General features: G+C 43.2%; 1 protein-coding gene across 3 annotated transcripts in view; it reads right to left on the bottom strand.

The window, feature by feature from the left end:
- DNAJC5 (DnaJ heat shock protein family (Hsp40) member C5) overlaps window positions 1-14,699 on the bottom strand; it is a 76,302-nt gene that overhangs the window by 36,066 nt on the left and 25,537 nt on the right. For all 3 annotated transcript variants that reach the window (XM_081323837.1, XM_081323835.1, XM_081323836.1), the window contains exon 2: window positions 2,637-2,732. The gene's annotated coding sequence lies outside the window, so the exon portion shown is untranslated. The remainder of the gene's footprint in view (window positions 1-2,636; window positions 2,733-14,699) is intronic.

The following is a 14,699-nucleotide window of genomic DNA, read 5'->3' as shown; positions in this document are numbered from 1 at the left end:
CCATCGAACAGGCTGTAGTCACACCGGACAGTTCATATATTTGTGTAAATTACTAACAAAGAATCTTAGTCTCCCTTAATTCTTTGTTAGTAATTTACACACACACACACACACACACACACACACACACACACACACACACACATATATATATATATATATATATATATATATATGAAACAGGAAATAAAATTTGTCCTGTGTTTGGGGCCTATACATATATATATATATGAAACAGGAAATAAGATTTGTCCCGTGTTTGGGGCCTAGCAAGGTATTCTAAATACTTAACAAAAACACAAACATAAATACCGGTATTTATGCAGTTTCATTTGCCCTATTCTTATTAAGAGCAGTACTTGCAATCTTTACACATTTCAAGCTATAGATAGATAGATAGATAGATAGATAGATAGATAGATAGATAGATAGATAGATAGATAGATAGAGATAGATATTGGTATCACCTTTTTAGTCTAATGAATTTTATTAAAAACCAAACATTTGTGAGCTTCAGATCATTTCATCAAAGGCAAGTGAGCTATAGCTCAAAAGATTATTTATTTATTTATTTATTAATGGGACTTATATCCCGCCCTATCTCCCGAAGGACTCAGGGCGGCTAACAACAACAAAATTAAAGATCTCTGTACAATAAATTAAAATTAAAAATTAAAATAAATTAAGATTAGAGTTAAAATTGTAAACATAATTAAAATCCCTGTCAGTCCAGGTCAGCCAGGTGGAAAAGGAGTGTTTTGAGGCCGCGGCGAAAGGACCGGAGATCTTGGGCCATCCGAAGCTCAGGGGGGAGCTGGTTCCACAGGGCTGGCGCTCCCACAGAGAAGGCCCTCCCCCTGGGGGTCGCCAGCCGACATTGTCTAGCCGACAGTACCCTGAGGAGGCCTTCTCTGTGTGAGCGTACTGGGCGATGGGAATTTGTTCCCGGCAGCAGATGGTCCTGCAAGTATCCTGGGCCTAAGCCATGTAGGGCTTTAAAGGTATGCCTTTTTAGTAAAATTTATTAGCCTGAAAAAAGGCTATCAAACAGACTAACGTGGCTCTCCACCTACCATTTTCCCCAAAATAAGACCCAACCGGAAAATAAGCCCTAGCATGATTTTTCAGGATGCTCGTAATAGAAGCCCCACCCCCAAACTAAGCCCATCTGCCAGATTGACGCATTTAGTACTGTATTTCCCCAATAATAAGACCTGACCGGAATTTTTTTTAAATTCCATTTATATCCCGCCCTTCTCCGAAGACTCAGGGCGGCTTACAAGCTTAGCAGTAGCCTTCATTCTATGTATATGCCTGCTTATTAGGGCTTTCACACACACCCCAAGCGGCATTATAGTATAGAAATATTAATAAATTAAATTAAATTAAATTATTACAAAGTCAGCTTAATTGCCCCCAACAATCTGGGTCCTCATTTTACCTACCTCGGAAGGATGGAAGGCTGAGTCAACCTTGAGCCTGGTGGGACTCGAACCTGCACTAATTGCAGGCAGCTAATAAATAAGCCCTAATGGGTCTTTTGGAGCAAAAAATAATATCAGACCCACTCTTATTTTGGGGGAAAATACATTGCTTATGTAGGACTAATCTTTTTTGAAAACTAACCCATATAACTGTTATGCAGTCTTTCCCACTATAAACCTCTTCAGCACAATATCCTAACTCCCACATGGAGATGTTTACTTGGTAACACTAGACCACTGATTGGTTGTTAGTTTTCTCACCAGCATCAGACCACTGCAATGCAAACCTATCAGTCAGGAATAATTGTGCCAATACTTGCTAAATGAATAATACTGTAGTTATTTGTCTTTGCAATCTGGTGTACTGTGTGTTGTGACTCAGGGCCAGCCTGTGGGTCCGACAGCCGGCTCCGATGTATCGGATGACTCAGATGAGGGGGAGGAGGGAGACGAACCGGCTGATGATGGTTTGGAGGCTTTGCAGAGCCCTCAGCCGGGGACCTCTTCTCAGCTGCGTGAGCCCGATAGTGCGGAGGATGATGACCCACAGCTGGCCCTGTTCAAGGACGCCCGACGCAGGAGGCAGTCGAGCAGGAACAAACAAAGAAAGGCTGTGGGACTCCTCGGGAGGAGGCACAGGGAGACCACGCCCTGAGCTCTCAATAAAAGGAGTGTTTGGGGAGGGGCTGGTTGCTGAAAGCAACTCTTCCGCTTGAGGAGACAAGCTCTAGTGTTTTTGTTAATTGAGTAATAAAACTTGGCAGACGCCTTTTAGCCTTGGACGCTCTCCAGTCTCTTCTATCTGAATAGGGGTTTGCCTTACTACAAGGCCAGAAGAGGGCTGGTTCAGAACACTGTGTTGCTTTTCTTTTTTACTTTTTTTTTTAGATTTTATCCTGTCTTTTTTTTTTGTTAATAACTCAAAGTGGTGAATATACCTAATACTCCTATTCTTTGATTAAAGTGGCAATTTTGGCAACAGATGGATACTTGGAAAAATGTCTGACCCCTTTCTTTCTATCGTCAGCTATGTTGCAGATTCTCAGCCCAGATGCATTTGAAGAATCGAAGTCATGCCGTTTGGTTTCTGCTGTATCATCTGCCTGTGAGTTATTTGCAAACCCTGCAAAAGATAAATGAACTTTCACTTACTGAAACAATGCCGTCCTTGTGAAATGAGGCAAAACAGATCCTGGGTGCAGATCCTGGAGTTAACTCTTCGTAGATAGGTATGTGAACAAGATTCTCCTAAGGACAGAACAAAAGGGAATCGTGGTCTATTAGATTTTTCTGACCCTAAACTATTTTGTGCTTATAAAAAAAAAACACAGAATTGGAAAAGAACGCAGTTGACTGCTTAATATTTTTGTTTAAGAGTCAAATACTCTGGCCTTTTGCACAGCGAGCAGTTTATTTATTTATTTATTATTTATTATTTAAACTTGTATACCGCCCTATTCCCGTAGGACTCAGGGCGGTTTACAGGGAAAAATTAAAAATACATACATACAAAGTTAAAATCGATTAAAACTAAAATGCCTGTAAATCTATTTTTCTTAACAAGTACACAGAGTTTAAAAGGCCCTGGACTTTTAAGAACTCAGATATCATTATGTATTCATTCATTTAGTGGATTTGGTACAAGACTAGTTATAACATTAAAAACAGTGACCTTTCTCATTCCACGTTCCCCTTAAAAGAGCATTAAGTACTCTTCTATTTTGACTGTATCAATCACATATGCAAACAAACTGTTAATGTTGGCTAATAACAGACTGTGGGTGCAGGCGTTATCAGCATGGTACGGCGCCCCCAAAATGTAGCTAGCAAACATAACAGCATAAACTAAGCTCTGTCTGTTTTCTGTGTATATCAGAATTATGTATGTATATAAGGATTAGAATATCTTTATTGTGTTGTCTTTTTCTCACAACAAAATTGAACGCTATCCACAATGCAAACTACTCGCCAATATATATGCATACAAATAAAAATATACAGTATATGGCACGCGTGAAAGATATATCAAACAAACAAATCTTGGATTGTACTGCTAGGACTGTCTTCTGGACCTTTTTGTACCTATAGATGTGGAGAGACCTGGCCTATAGAATCGCCAAGTCGGATGCGACTGAATGGATAACATTGTCATCATCATCATCATCATCATACAGGCGCCCCTAGCTAATAATATAAACCCCTATTGGCCAGTTCTGTAAATTCAACACCATAGATACTTGGTCCATTTTATGACCATGAGGTCACCACACTTCTTTAGGAACAATTTCAGGTATCTCTAAGAAACTTGCCAATTTTTTTCCTCCCCAACTATGATGGCTTACATAAGGAATTTGATGCTCTCTTCATATTGCAGGCAGTCCTTGACTTACAACCATTCGTTTAGCGAACGTTCAAAGTTACAACGGCACTGGAAAAAAACGTGGCTTATGGCCAGTTTTCACACGTACGACCGTTGCCGCATCCCCGCGATCAAAATTCAGGCACTTGGAAACTGGTGTGTGTTTATGACGGTTGCCTCATCTCAAGAGTCACTGACTTTGCTTGTCAGAAGATGACAAAAGTTGATCACATGAGCCCATAACACTGCCACCGTCAAGAACCTGAGTCAGTTGCCAAGGGTCCAAATTTTGATCCATGTGACCACGGGGATGCTGCAACGGTCGTAAGTGTGAAAAAATGGTCATAGGTCACTTTTCCCAGTCCCATTCTAACTTTGAACGATCACTAAACGAACTGCCGCTAAGTCGAAGACTACCTGTATTAACTAACTCAAAGCAATTTCACTACCCCCACCATCCTGAAAGTATTTTAGCCAGGAGCTCTGGATCATATCTGAACCCGCTGTTCTTACTTAAAGCCCAGCTGACGGTACCGCTGTTGAGGCAGAAGACAACCCACAACCGCAAGTAATGGGGCTGTGGTTGTGGGGTGTTGCAAATCAGTCACGCTGCGTTTGTGATACTGTACGTTGTTCGAGGGTCTACTCTCTTTTTTTTTTTTTGCAGATCTCAATTTTGCTCAGTGCTTCTTTCGTGCTGTCTCATTAGCATAAAATTCACCATTCTGTACATTAAGGGGAGGTCAGTATGAGGGATAAGATATGAAATGGTGGGTTTAGAAGCCCACTGTGGAAACGTGAGAACCAAGAGTCCTTGAACTCAGCTTCATGAAGAAAAGGACAAGCTTCTCGAGTGATTGCAATTCTTCGTGAGATCTAACTGAATCACAGATTCTTTTTAACCATTTACCCTCCCTAATTATTTGACTCAAGAAGCAAGAATTGGCCTATAATTAGCTCTGCTGAACATAGTAGCCCAAATATCATGGCTTTAATAGGCTTGGAGGATTAAAATTCAGCTATTTACATCTAACTGACCGGTGTCTTGTAAAGATTTGTGACCTTGTGCTCTACGCAAAGGTATCGTGCAAACAGGACAGAACTAAGTACGAATTCAGGGGTCAAAACCTCTTGCTTTGATTCGTTCGCGTTCATCCACCACTAAAGCCTCTTGGTTAATACTACATTTCCAAACTCCATCAAGGAAAGTAACAAAGCCTATTTTCTGACTCTTTTAAAGCCAAATGAATTCTGTGTTAAAATCTTTTTAACCAGGAAGCAATCTAAGATTTCAAACATGCAAATCCTATTTTTCCGCTAACGGGTGTTCTCTAATCCTCTATGGTTGGTGGGAAAGAATACTATTCTTTCCAAAGAGAAAAGAAAATCAAAGCAAACTCTCTACCATACCTGAAAATTTAAAAAATTCCTGCCAAAAAACCCCCCGACATAATACAGTAATTCCCACTCACTGGAAGCTTTAAAAAAAAAAAGATTGGGCAACCAGTTGACCAGGATGATAAAAGGTCTCCTTGCCTTGAGCAGGGGGGTTGGACTAGAAGACCTCCAAGGTCCCTTGCAGCCCTAGGATTCTATGATTCTACATCTAAGAACTGCAACTTAAGAAAGACCAGCACACCAGCACACTTGTGAATTAGTTGTTTTTCTTAGTTGCAAAGTCATGTCCGACCCGTCACGACCCCACGGACAACGTTCCTCCAGGCCTTCCTGTCCTCTACCATCTTCTGGAGTCCATTTAGGCTCACGCCTACTGCTTCAGTGACTCCATCCAGCCACCTCATTCTCTGTCATCCCCTTCTTCTCTTGCCCTCCATCTTTCCCAGCATTAGGCTCTTCTCCAGTGAGTCCTTCCTTCTCATTAGGTGGCCAAAGTATTTGAGTTTGAGCTTCAGGATCTGGCCTTCTAAAGAGCAGTCAGCGTTGATCTCCTCTAGGACTGACCGGTTTGATCGCCTTGCAGTCCAAGGGACTCGCAGGAGTCTTCTCCAGCACCATAGTTCAAAGGCCTCAATTCTTTGGCGCTCAGCCTTTCTTACGGTCCAGCTTTCACTGCCATACATTGCAACTGGGAAGACCATAGCCTTGACTATACGCACTTTTGTTGACAGGGTGACGTCTCTGCTTTTTAGTGTGCTGTCTAGATTTGCCATGGCTTTCCTCCCCAGGAGCAAGCTTCTTTTAATTTCTTGGCTGCAGTCCCCGTCTGTGGTGATCTTGGAGCCCAGGAAAACAAAATCTGTCACTACCTCCATTTCTTCCCCATCTATTTGCCAGGAATTGAGAGGGCCGGATGTCATGATCTTACTCCCCTAAAGAACCAAGCACTCTTTTCTGCCAGGTGATCACCAGACTGTGAGTGTGCAATGTGATTTCTAAGAGCAAAGCTCAGGATGGCAGACAAGGTGGGAGGACTTGAAGTTGTTGCACCCAGAGATGCCATCTGGGAACAGCCACGCAAAGTATCAGCTGCACATTAAGAACAGACTTAACAAGCAGGATAAGCAACATAAAAACATGAATGCTTCGTGTATGATGTCTGATATGATGGCAGTGTTCCAATGTCTGAGGGGCTGCCACAAAGAAGACGGGGGTCAACCTATTCTCCAAAACACGTGAAGGCAGAATAAGAAGCCTTCCCTGTTGTTCTTCTTAGCTGTGAAGTCATGTCTGACCCATCGCGACCCCATGGACAACGTTCCTCCAGGCCTTCCTGTCCTCTGTAGTCCACTGAAGCTCACGCCTACTGCTTCAGTGACTCCATCCAGCCACCTCATTCTCTGTCATCCCCTTCTTCTCTTGCCCTCAACCTTTCCCAGCATGAGGCTCTTCTCCAGTGAGTCCTTCCTTCTCATTAGGTGGCCAAAGTATTTGAGTTTCAACTTCAGGATCTGGCCTTCTAAAGAGCAGTCAGGGTTGATCTCCTCTAGGACTGACCAGTTTGATTGTCTTGCAGTCCAAGGGACTCGCAGGAGTCTTCTCCAGCACCAGAGTTCAAAGGCTTCAATTCTTTGCCTCTCAGCCTTTCTTACGGTCCAGCTTTCACTGCCGTACATTGCAACTGGGAAGATCATAGCCTTGACTATATGCACTTTTGTTGACAGGGTGATGTCTCTGCTTTTTAGTGTGCTGTCTAGATTTGCCATGGCTTTCCGCCCCAGGAGCAAGCGTCTTTTAATTTCTTGTCTGCGGTGATCTTGGAGCCCAGGAAAACAAAATCTGTCACTATCTCCATTTCTTCCCTACTACTAGGGAATTTCTAGGAGCCTGGCACTCTTGACAAATTAGCCATCCATATCAATAGACATAAACCGTATCTATAGTATATAGACTGTGCAAAATAAGACAGTCAACTATCCAAAAAGGGAACAAAAAGACTTCAGCACTTCTCTACCCACAACTAGCACCCAGATGAGCACTGATTTAACTCCGAAATTAACATCAGACCAATCAAGTAAACCACACCCCAATCAAGAAACTGACAAACAAGCCAACAATAAAGAGCCCAAGACCAACCCCACCCCAACACTGCCAGGGCAAGACACTGGAAGATAAAACTAAGAGCAAATCCCACTCCTTGCCAGCACTGATGATGGTACTTCGTCTGGGTAATGAAGCGTCTGCAAGAAAACAAGCAAGCTCGGAGAGCACCAAGGATCCTTCTAGCAGGTTTCCTACGGTCCAGCAAGAAGACAAATCTCTTCGCTGATAGTGAGCAGCATGCAACCAAGGACTGCATCACCATCTCCTGATTCTTGGTCAAGCTAATTAATACATCTCTGTCTTCTTGAGCGGAGTTTAAGACAGGGGTCTTCAAACTTGGCCCTTTTATGACTTGCGGACTTCAACTCCCAGAATTCCTCAGCTGAGGAATTCTGGGAGTTGGAAGTCCACAAGTTTGAAGACCCCCCTGGTTTAAGATATTGGTTTTGCTCTCCAAAGGGCCACTTTCTTCCTGATTCCTAGTGCATCCCCTCTGGAAGGCAAAGGGGGTCCTTGAAATAGGGATTGTTTGGGAAATTCACCCTCCTGACTCTTAATTCTGCAAAACCCGCGCCTTCGGAGAGCTGTACTTTACAGCACAGGAAGACATTTACAAAGGCATAAAATTGCTTTTTATTTCCAGCTGCTAATTTATTTATTTTTACCCTAAGCTTTTTAACAATGGTTGAATATTAATTCCAACCTGTGGGCGTGGCAGGGGGGGATTATGGAGGACCTCAACTGTGTTTCCCGTGAAGCTGCCAAGAATAAGATCTTTAAAATCATACAAGGTCACCAAAGTTTTAAATGTTTTGGTTTCCCACTCAAAACCTTACAAGATTTGGGATGGGAGTATTAAAAGATTGAGTGATCTCACACGGTTTTTGACCGTTTGTCTCTTAAAAATAGCTTTAGTTTTTTTGAGGGTTTTGGGCTGCAAACTATAAACAACTGTTGTACAGCAGTGGCTGTAACTCTCGTAAAGAAAGCTCTCTCTCTCTCTCTCTCTTTTTTTGTAAAAAGAGCAGAGAAGCCAGGTGTACTGATCAACGTAAAGCAGGGGTGTCCAACCTTGGCCATTTTTAGACTAGCGCACTTCAACTCCCAGAATTCCCCAGCCAGCATGGACTTGTTGAAGGCAGGACAAGAAGCAACAGATGGAAACCAATCAAGGAGAGAAGCAACCTGGAATTAAGAAGAAACTTCCTGACAGTTAGAACAATTAACCAGTGGAACTACCTGCCTCCAGAAGCAGTGAATGCTCCAACACTGGAAGTTTTTAATAAGAGGCTGGACAGCCATTTGTCTGAAATGGTATAGGGTTTCCTGCCTGAGCAGGGGGTTGGACTAGATGACCTCCAAGGTCCCTTCCAACTTATTATTATTATTATTATTATTATTATTATTATTATTATTATTATTATTATTATTATTATTATTATTATTCCACCAGCCTTAAAGCAGCCAAGGCTGGACACCCCTGAGATAAAGGAAAAGTCTGAGAATTGCTGCTGCGGAAGAAGCTTTTGTTTCATTTCACCTAGGTGAAATTCTTAAATCTTAAATAATGATAACTGCTGCTAAAGCAGTTCAAGGACTGATAGTTCTTCAAACATTGCCAGAGGGAAAATACCGTCAGATGTTAAAATATTCAAAGTGTCTATGTGCCCAAACTGCTTTTCTTCTTATGTCCCTTTTTGCTTTGTTTGATACCTATACTTATAATCCTTTTAAGTACAAGTAGTCCTCACTGATCACTCGTTCGGGAACTGTACAAATCGAAGTTCTGTGACCACTATCATGTGAACACAACTTGGGCGTTTGGCAACTAGCTTAAACTTGCAAGGGATTGCAGCATCCCGTAACGCATTTGTGACCTTCCCTAACGGCTTCCCACAAGAAAAGTCGATGGGGAAGCTGGCAAGGAAGATTGAAAGTCCCTCTGGTCCATGTTTCCTGCAGTTGTACCACGCTCTCCACCTCCACCCACCCCACTTCCTGCACTTGTGCCCAGCCGCCCCATCCACCTGTGGTCTTCTTCTCTTTTTTTTAATGTAATAAAATAAATATATTTGATTACATTTAACCTTGAACGGAACCTGCAATTTTAATGCAAGTCAAAATGTAAGCAACCTTATTAAGTTTCAAAGAGATATAAAATGCAAAATAATAATTAAAAAAAAAGAAAAAGCATGGGGGGAGGGGGGAAAATAGCTACTACCACTTTTCCAGTGCTTTTTTTTTGTCATAGAACTCACTGGAACGGAGTTCCGGCAACTTTTTTTTGATGGATTTTCCAAGTTTTAAAAGTAACTTTTGAAAATTTGACGTTTGGTCCAGGTGGACTTCAATCGCCCTGTCGAGCGTAAGCAGGTCGGCGGCAAAAATCGCTGAAACGGTGCATGCGGGCTTCTTGTGTGACGAGTCCGATGCATGCGTACTTCATCCGGCTGCTCGGCTTGTGACTGGTCGTGTGGTCGTGCGCCGAGTGCTTACTGCAGGTGGCGACCGTTATGTTTCGTTACACAACTGACGTGTGTGGGTGTGTGCACAGTGATTGACTCCGTGCAAAAGGTAAATAAGAGATTAACAAGATGTGAGTTCCGGCACCTTTTTTCTTACAAAAAAAAGCACTGCCCTTTTCCATCCCTGGCCTTCCTGTGTTTGCACCATCTGTCCCCTGGCTTCCTGCACCTGTGCGTAAGCCTGCACCACACCTCCCAAGCCCTCAACTCACAACTGGCTGTGTTCGCTCCTTGCTGCAAGCATCTGTCCATCCGTCCATTTGCTTGGATTTGCGCTGGGCTATCCAGCCTCAGCCTTCCTGCATATTGCACCCTCCCTTGACACCCATTCGCCTCCTGGCCTTCTGGTGTGCAGCCTGCACCAGGGCTGACCCAATTCACATGTGGCTTGAGGATGCCCTTCCCCAGCCTTTCCTCACCCCTCTGGAGCACACACCCCACTCACGCCCTGCTTAGCAACAAGGTCTGCGAGGAGTGTTCTCACTAAGTGAATTATCCAGCAAGCAAAACTAAGGTCCAGTCATTGTCTTCTGTCAACTCTTTCCCAGAAACTCCAGTCTATTCCTCAAAATCTAGTTTGTGTCCCCCCCACTCCCATCAGAGAGCAAACCAGCCTTCTGGGCCTGCAGTGAGCGCTCAAAACTACTCCAGATTGTCTTCAGGTTCTCCCTGGCATCCATTTAAATTTTTTTTTGGTCGTACATATTAAGTTTGGCATCTTGCTCTGCAAAGGAACACCCTCACCCTCAAAGGCCCACCTAATTTTTGCTCTTTTGTACAGCGTGTAAGCTATAAAAATTTGAAAATAGCTACCTGTCTTTCCCTTTTTCCTGCACGGGGCGTGGACTCATTTAAAACACATATACACATACATGTAGTACGTGTAATAATGCAAACTGCGGAGGAACACAGCCGAACGCATGTTGCATCCACAAAATTAGGCAATGCATTTTACGCCACAGGAAAATAATGACCCCCAATGGATTTGTGCGATTAACACACAGGTTTTAAAAATCTTTTGTTAATACAACATCCAAGACAAAAGCGCCATTAAAGCCAGGAACATGAGCACATAACTGTGTCGCCATCAACTGTCCCGTTTCAAATCGGCAACCACTAACTCACTGGCTGCTAATAGGTATACAGGTAGTCCTCGACTTACTGGCAGTTTGTACTACAGTGCTGAACTGATGCAGCTCAAGAAAGGAATGACTAGATTTTACAGGGCTTTTCAACCTTTTCACCCATTGTACCACTTTTAGGATATGGCAACATCCAAGTACCACCTAGCAAGGTGACAATAACTTGATAACCAAAACAAAAAAAAAGGAAAAAAGTGATGAAGTACAGGTAGTCCTCGGCTTACAACAGTTCGCTTAGGGACTGTTTGAAGTTACAGTGGCACTGAAAAAAGTGGCCCCCAAGCCACAGCCGAGTAAGACACCTGCCTGCCTGCCCGGCGGCGCTCTTCCTCCTGTCCGAGGTTTTCATTGTTGTGAGCATTTCTATTGAGGATTGGTAGCGGGGGTGGGGTAGGGGGTGTTTGGTTTTTATTCCCCCCCCCCAATCTGCTGGGTGGTTGCAGCAGGTTTTGGTCACTTCACATGACCCTGGGACACTGTGACCGTCATAAATATGAATCAGTTGCCAAGCATCTGAATGTAAATCACAAGACCCTGGAGATGCTGCAACATTCCAGCTGATCGGCGCTTCTTCTGCTGGGCTCAGCAGAAGCGCCGGGATCAGCGCCGAGCTCCAGCTGGAGCCGATCCTGGCGCTTCTGCTGAGCCCTGACAGCCCTGCAGCTCCAGCCGTCTCTCGCTCAGGCTTGTGCGGTGCTGCCACTGGTTCAGCTCATTCCCATCCCCCGCTACTTTTCTAGGATGGTCGCGTACCACCTGCTAGGTGCCAATGTACCACAGGTGGTACCCGTACCACTAGTTGAAAAGCCCTGGAGTAGAATCCCAATTAAAACAACACCATCTCTTTGGGTCACTGTCTCTTTGTTTTTGACTGCTGCTAGAAACATTTTTCTAGTTTGCCTTCCTTAATGCCATTATTCTGTGCCCTACCCTCTGGAATGAGAAAAAAAAATGGGTTTTGGGTTTTTTTGGGTCTTCTGGATGACATCCCTAGAAAGGTTCTTGAAGATATTCCTCCTCATCCTTCTCTTCTGAAAGCAAAAGTCAACTCCTTCCTTCTATTAACACAGGAGTGAAATTTCTACACCCACGATCATCATCATGAGATAAAGTGTATTAACTGCTTCTCATGGTTTGGAAAATGAACTTCGGTTGAGGTAGCCTTTACTTCTGTTTCCCACCCAGTCACGTAAAAACTGCTGACTCAAATTCAGTTTGTAATCAACTACCTGTATTATTCCAAGATCCTTTTCACAGATAGATAGCGCTGCCAAACAAAACAGTCCCATTTTGTATGAAGTGCCTGCAATTTCTTTCGTAAGCATTTAGCTCTATGCCTCTGTAAATTTAATTGTGTTATTTCCACCCCACTAATCCAGCCTATTAAGAATCATTTTGAATCTTATTTCTGTTTGCAGAGTATGAGCCAATCACTTTTTTTTCTTTTCTTTTCAGGAGTGCATACTTTTCATTTTATGATGCTCTATCATCTTTCCAGGGGCCGAGGTCAATTATCTACCTACTTCTCCAAGGCGGGTGGGCAGTTTTAAAAATTTGATAAATAAAACAACAACTATCCTTTGTTTCGGGAGGGGTCATTCACATCTTCTCGACGATTGGGTAGGAGAAACCAACAATGAGTGTTTTTATTATTTCCTCTACTTCACTTTTTTTAAAAAACTCAAAATACTCCATCTGCATCATTTCTGAAGGCACTGCAATATCTGCCCTTTTCCAGTAATCTGCTAATCCATTGTCCAGGATTGACCATGACCCCCAGATGTAATTCATCTGACACTGAAAACTACAAATCATTGCAAGGAAATAAATATATACTTTTTTTTGGAAGAACATAATTATAGAACTAAAAAGAAATTTCCTGACAGAACAATTAGCCAGTGGAACGGCTTGCCTCCAGAAGTTGTGGGTGCTCCATCTCTGGAGGCTTTTAGGAAGAAACAGGACAGCCATTTATCTGGAATGTCACAGGGTCTCCCACTTGAGCAGGGGGTTGGACTAGAAGACCTCCAAGGCCCCTTCCAACTCTGTTAATTCTGTTATAATTAAAGTGTACTAGTTCTGCCTATAATACTCTTTCTCAGCATGCTGCCATCTTCATTCAGCAGCTGGTTAACCATTTTTCCCCCCTCTTCCTTTTATTTTGAAAATATCTGAACAAGTCCTTGGTATTCTTAGCATCTTTCACCAGCGAATTCTGAGGTTCAGCTTTTCTGGGTTTAAGATGGTCTACAATTTGGGGCTAGCTGCTCATTCGTTTTCTTGGTGACTTGTTCCTCTTTCTACTTCCTGTATATGTTGTCTTTTTTTTCCCCTCAGTTCCTTATTGCAGTTTTTGGATAGTCCCAGAGGCTTATACTTCCTGTTGTCTCCCTTGCTGGAATTTTGTGGTAGCCATTGTCATGGTTCTGAGCATTTATTTTTCCTTGGACCATCCAACCAGCCTTTTCTTCTCCACAGTGTCTTCCTAGAACAGGGGTAGGCAACCTTGGCTCTTTTATGACGCGTGGACTTCAAGTCCCAGAATTCCTGAGCCAGCATGGGGGAACTATGGCTCTCTCATGACTTGCGAACTTCAACTCCCAGAATTCCTGAGCCAGCATGGCTCAGCTTGGAAACTTCTCCCTTTTCCCTCAGCATGGCTGGCTCAGGAATTCTGGGAGTTGAAGTCCACAAGTCATAAAGCGGCCTAGGCCTAGGCCAGGGGTAGGCAACCTTGGCTCTTTTATGACTCGTGGACTTCAACTTCCAGAATTCCTGAGCCAGCATGGCTCAGCTTGGAAACCTCTCCCTTTCCCCTCAGCATGGCTGGCTCAGGAATTCTGGGAGCTGGAGTCCACAAGTCATGAGGGGGCCAAGGTTGCCTACCCCTGTCCTAGAATGAAACCACAAGCATCATTCCTCTGAGCTTATAAAAATCCACTCCCGTGCACTCAACTGCACCCAGCTTTAGTTTCCTTACCATCAAGAACATTAGCATTACATGATCACTTTCTGCTACTTCCATTTCATCAAGTTTTATCTGTCAGGTGCCATTAAATAAGATAGCTGCTTTCCCCCCCCCCCCACCTCCTCCCATTCTTGGACAGGCAAAATCAACAAGGCAGGAACAGCCATGAAGGACCAAAAATTGTCTTCTGTTCAAAGCAATAACACAACTTCACGTTCTCTCCAGAGGTGTCTGCTTTGGTTTCGGAAGGAATCCTTCGCATTTTCTCAATGATTGGGTGGGAGAAAACAACAACAGTGTTTTCATTATTTCCTTCTCTCCTCTTACTTTAACTCAAGATTCTTTACTGCCAACTTCACTTTCTTGGCTTTGTGAGCAAGGATACTTTCAGTATATAATGCAACGGTGCAAGTATTCTTCTCTTTCTATTACTTAGCTGAATTCATGTACATTAAAAAGTTTTCATGATATCTCAGAACAAACACAACAGACTACCTATTATATATTGTGATATTATAATATCTATTATAGACAGTGGAATGCGTGGTCTAATGAAAAGAAGGACTAGGAGGGATAATATTTGAGGGGCTGCCACAAAGAAGAGGGGGTCAACCTATTCTCCAAAGCACCTGAAGGCAGGACAAGAAGTAACATGTGGAAGATCGTTAAAAAGAGATTCAACCTAGAGAGAAATGTCCTGACCAAACAAAATTGATGGAT

The sequence above is a fragment of the Vipera berus genome, assembly GCF_964194415.1.
Source record: "Vipera berus genome assembly, chromosome: 3".
Lineage (NCBI taxonomy): Eukaryota > Metazoa > Chordata > Lepidosauria > Squamata > Viperidae > Vipera > Vipera berus.
The sequence above is the reverse complement of the archived record's forward strand: the minus strand, read 5'-3'. Positions and strand labels throughout refer to the sequence as shown.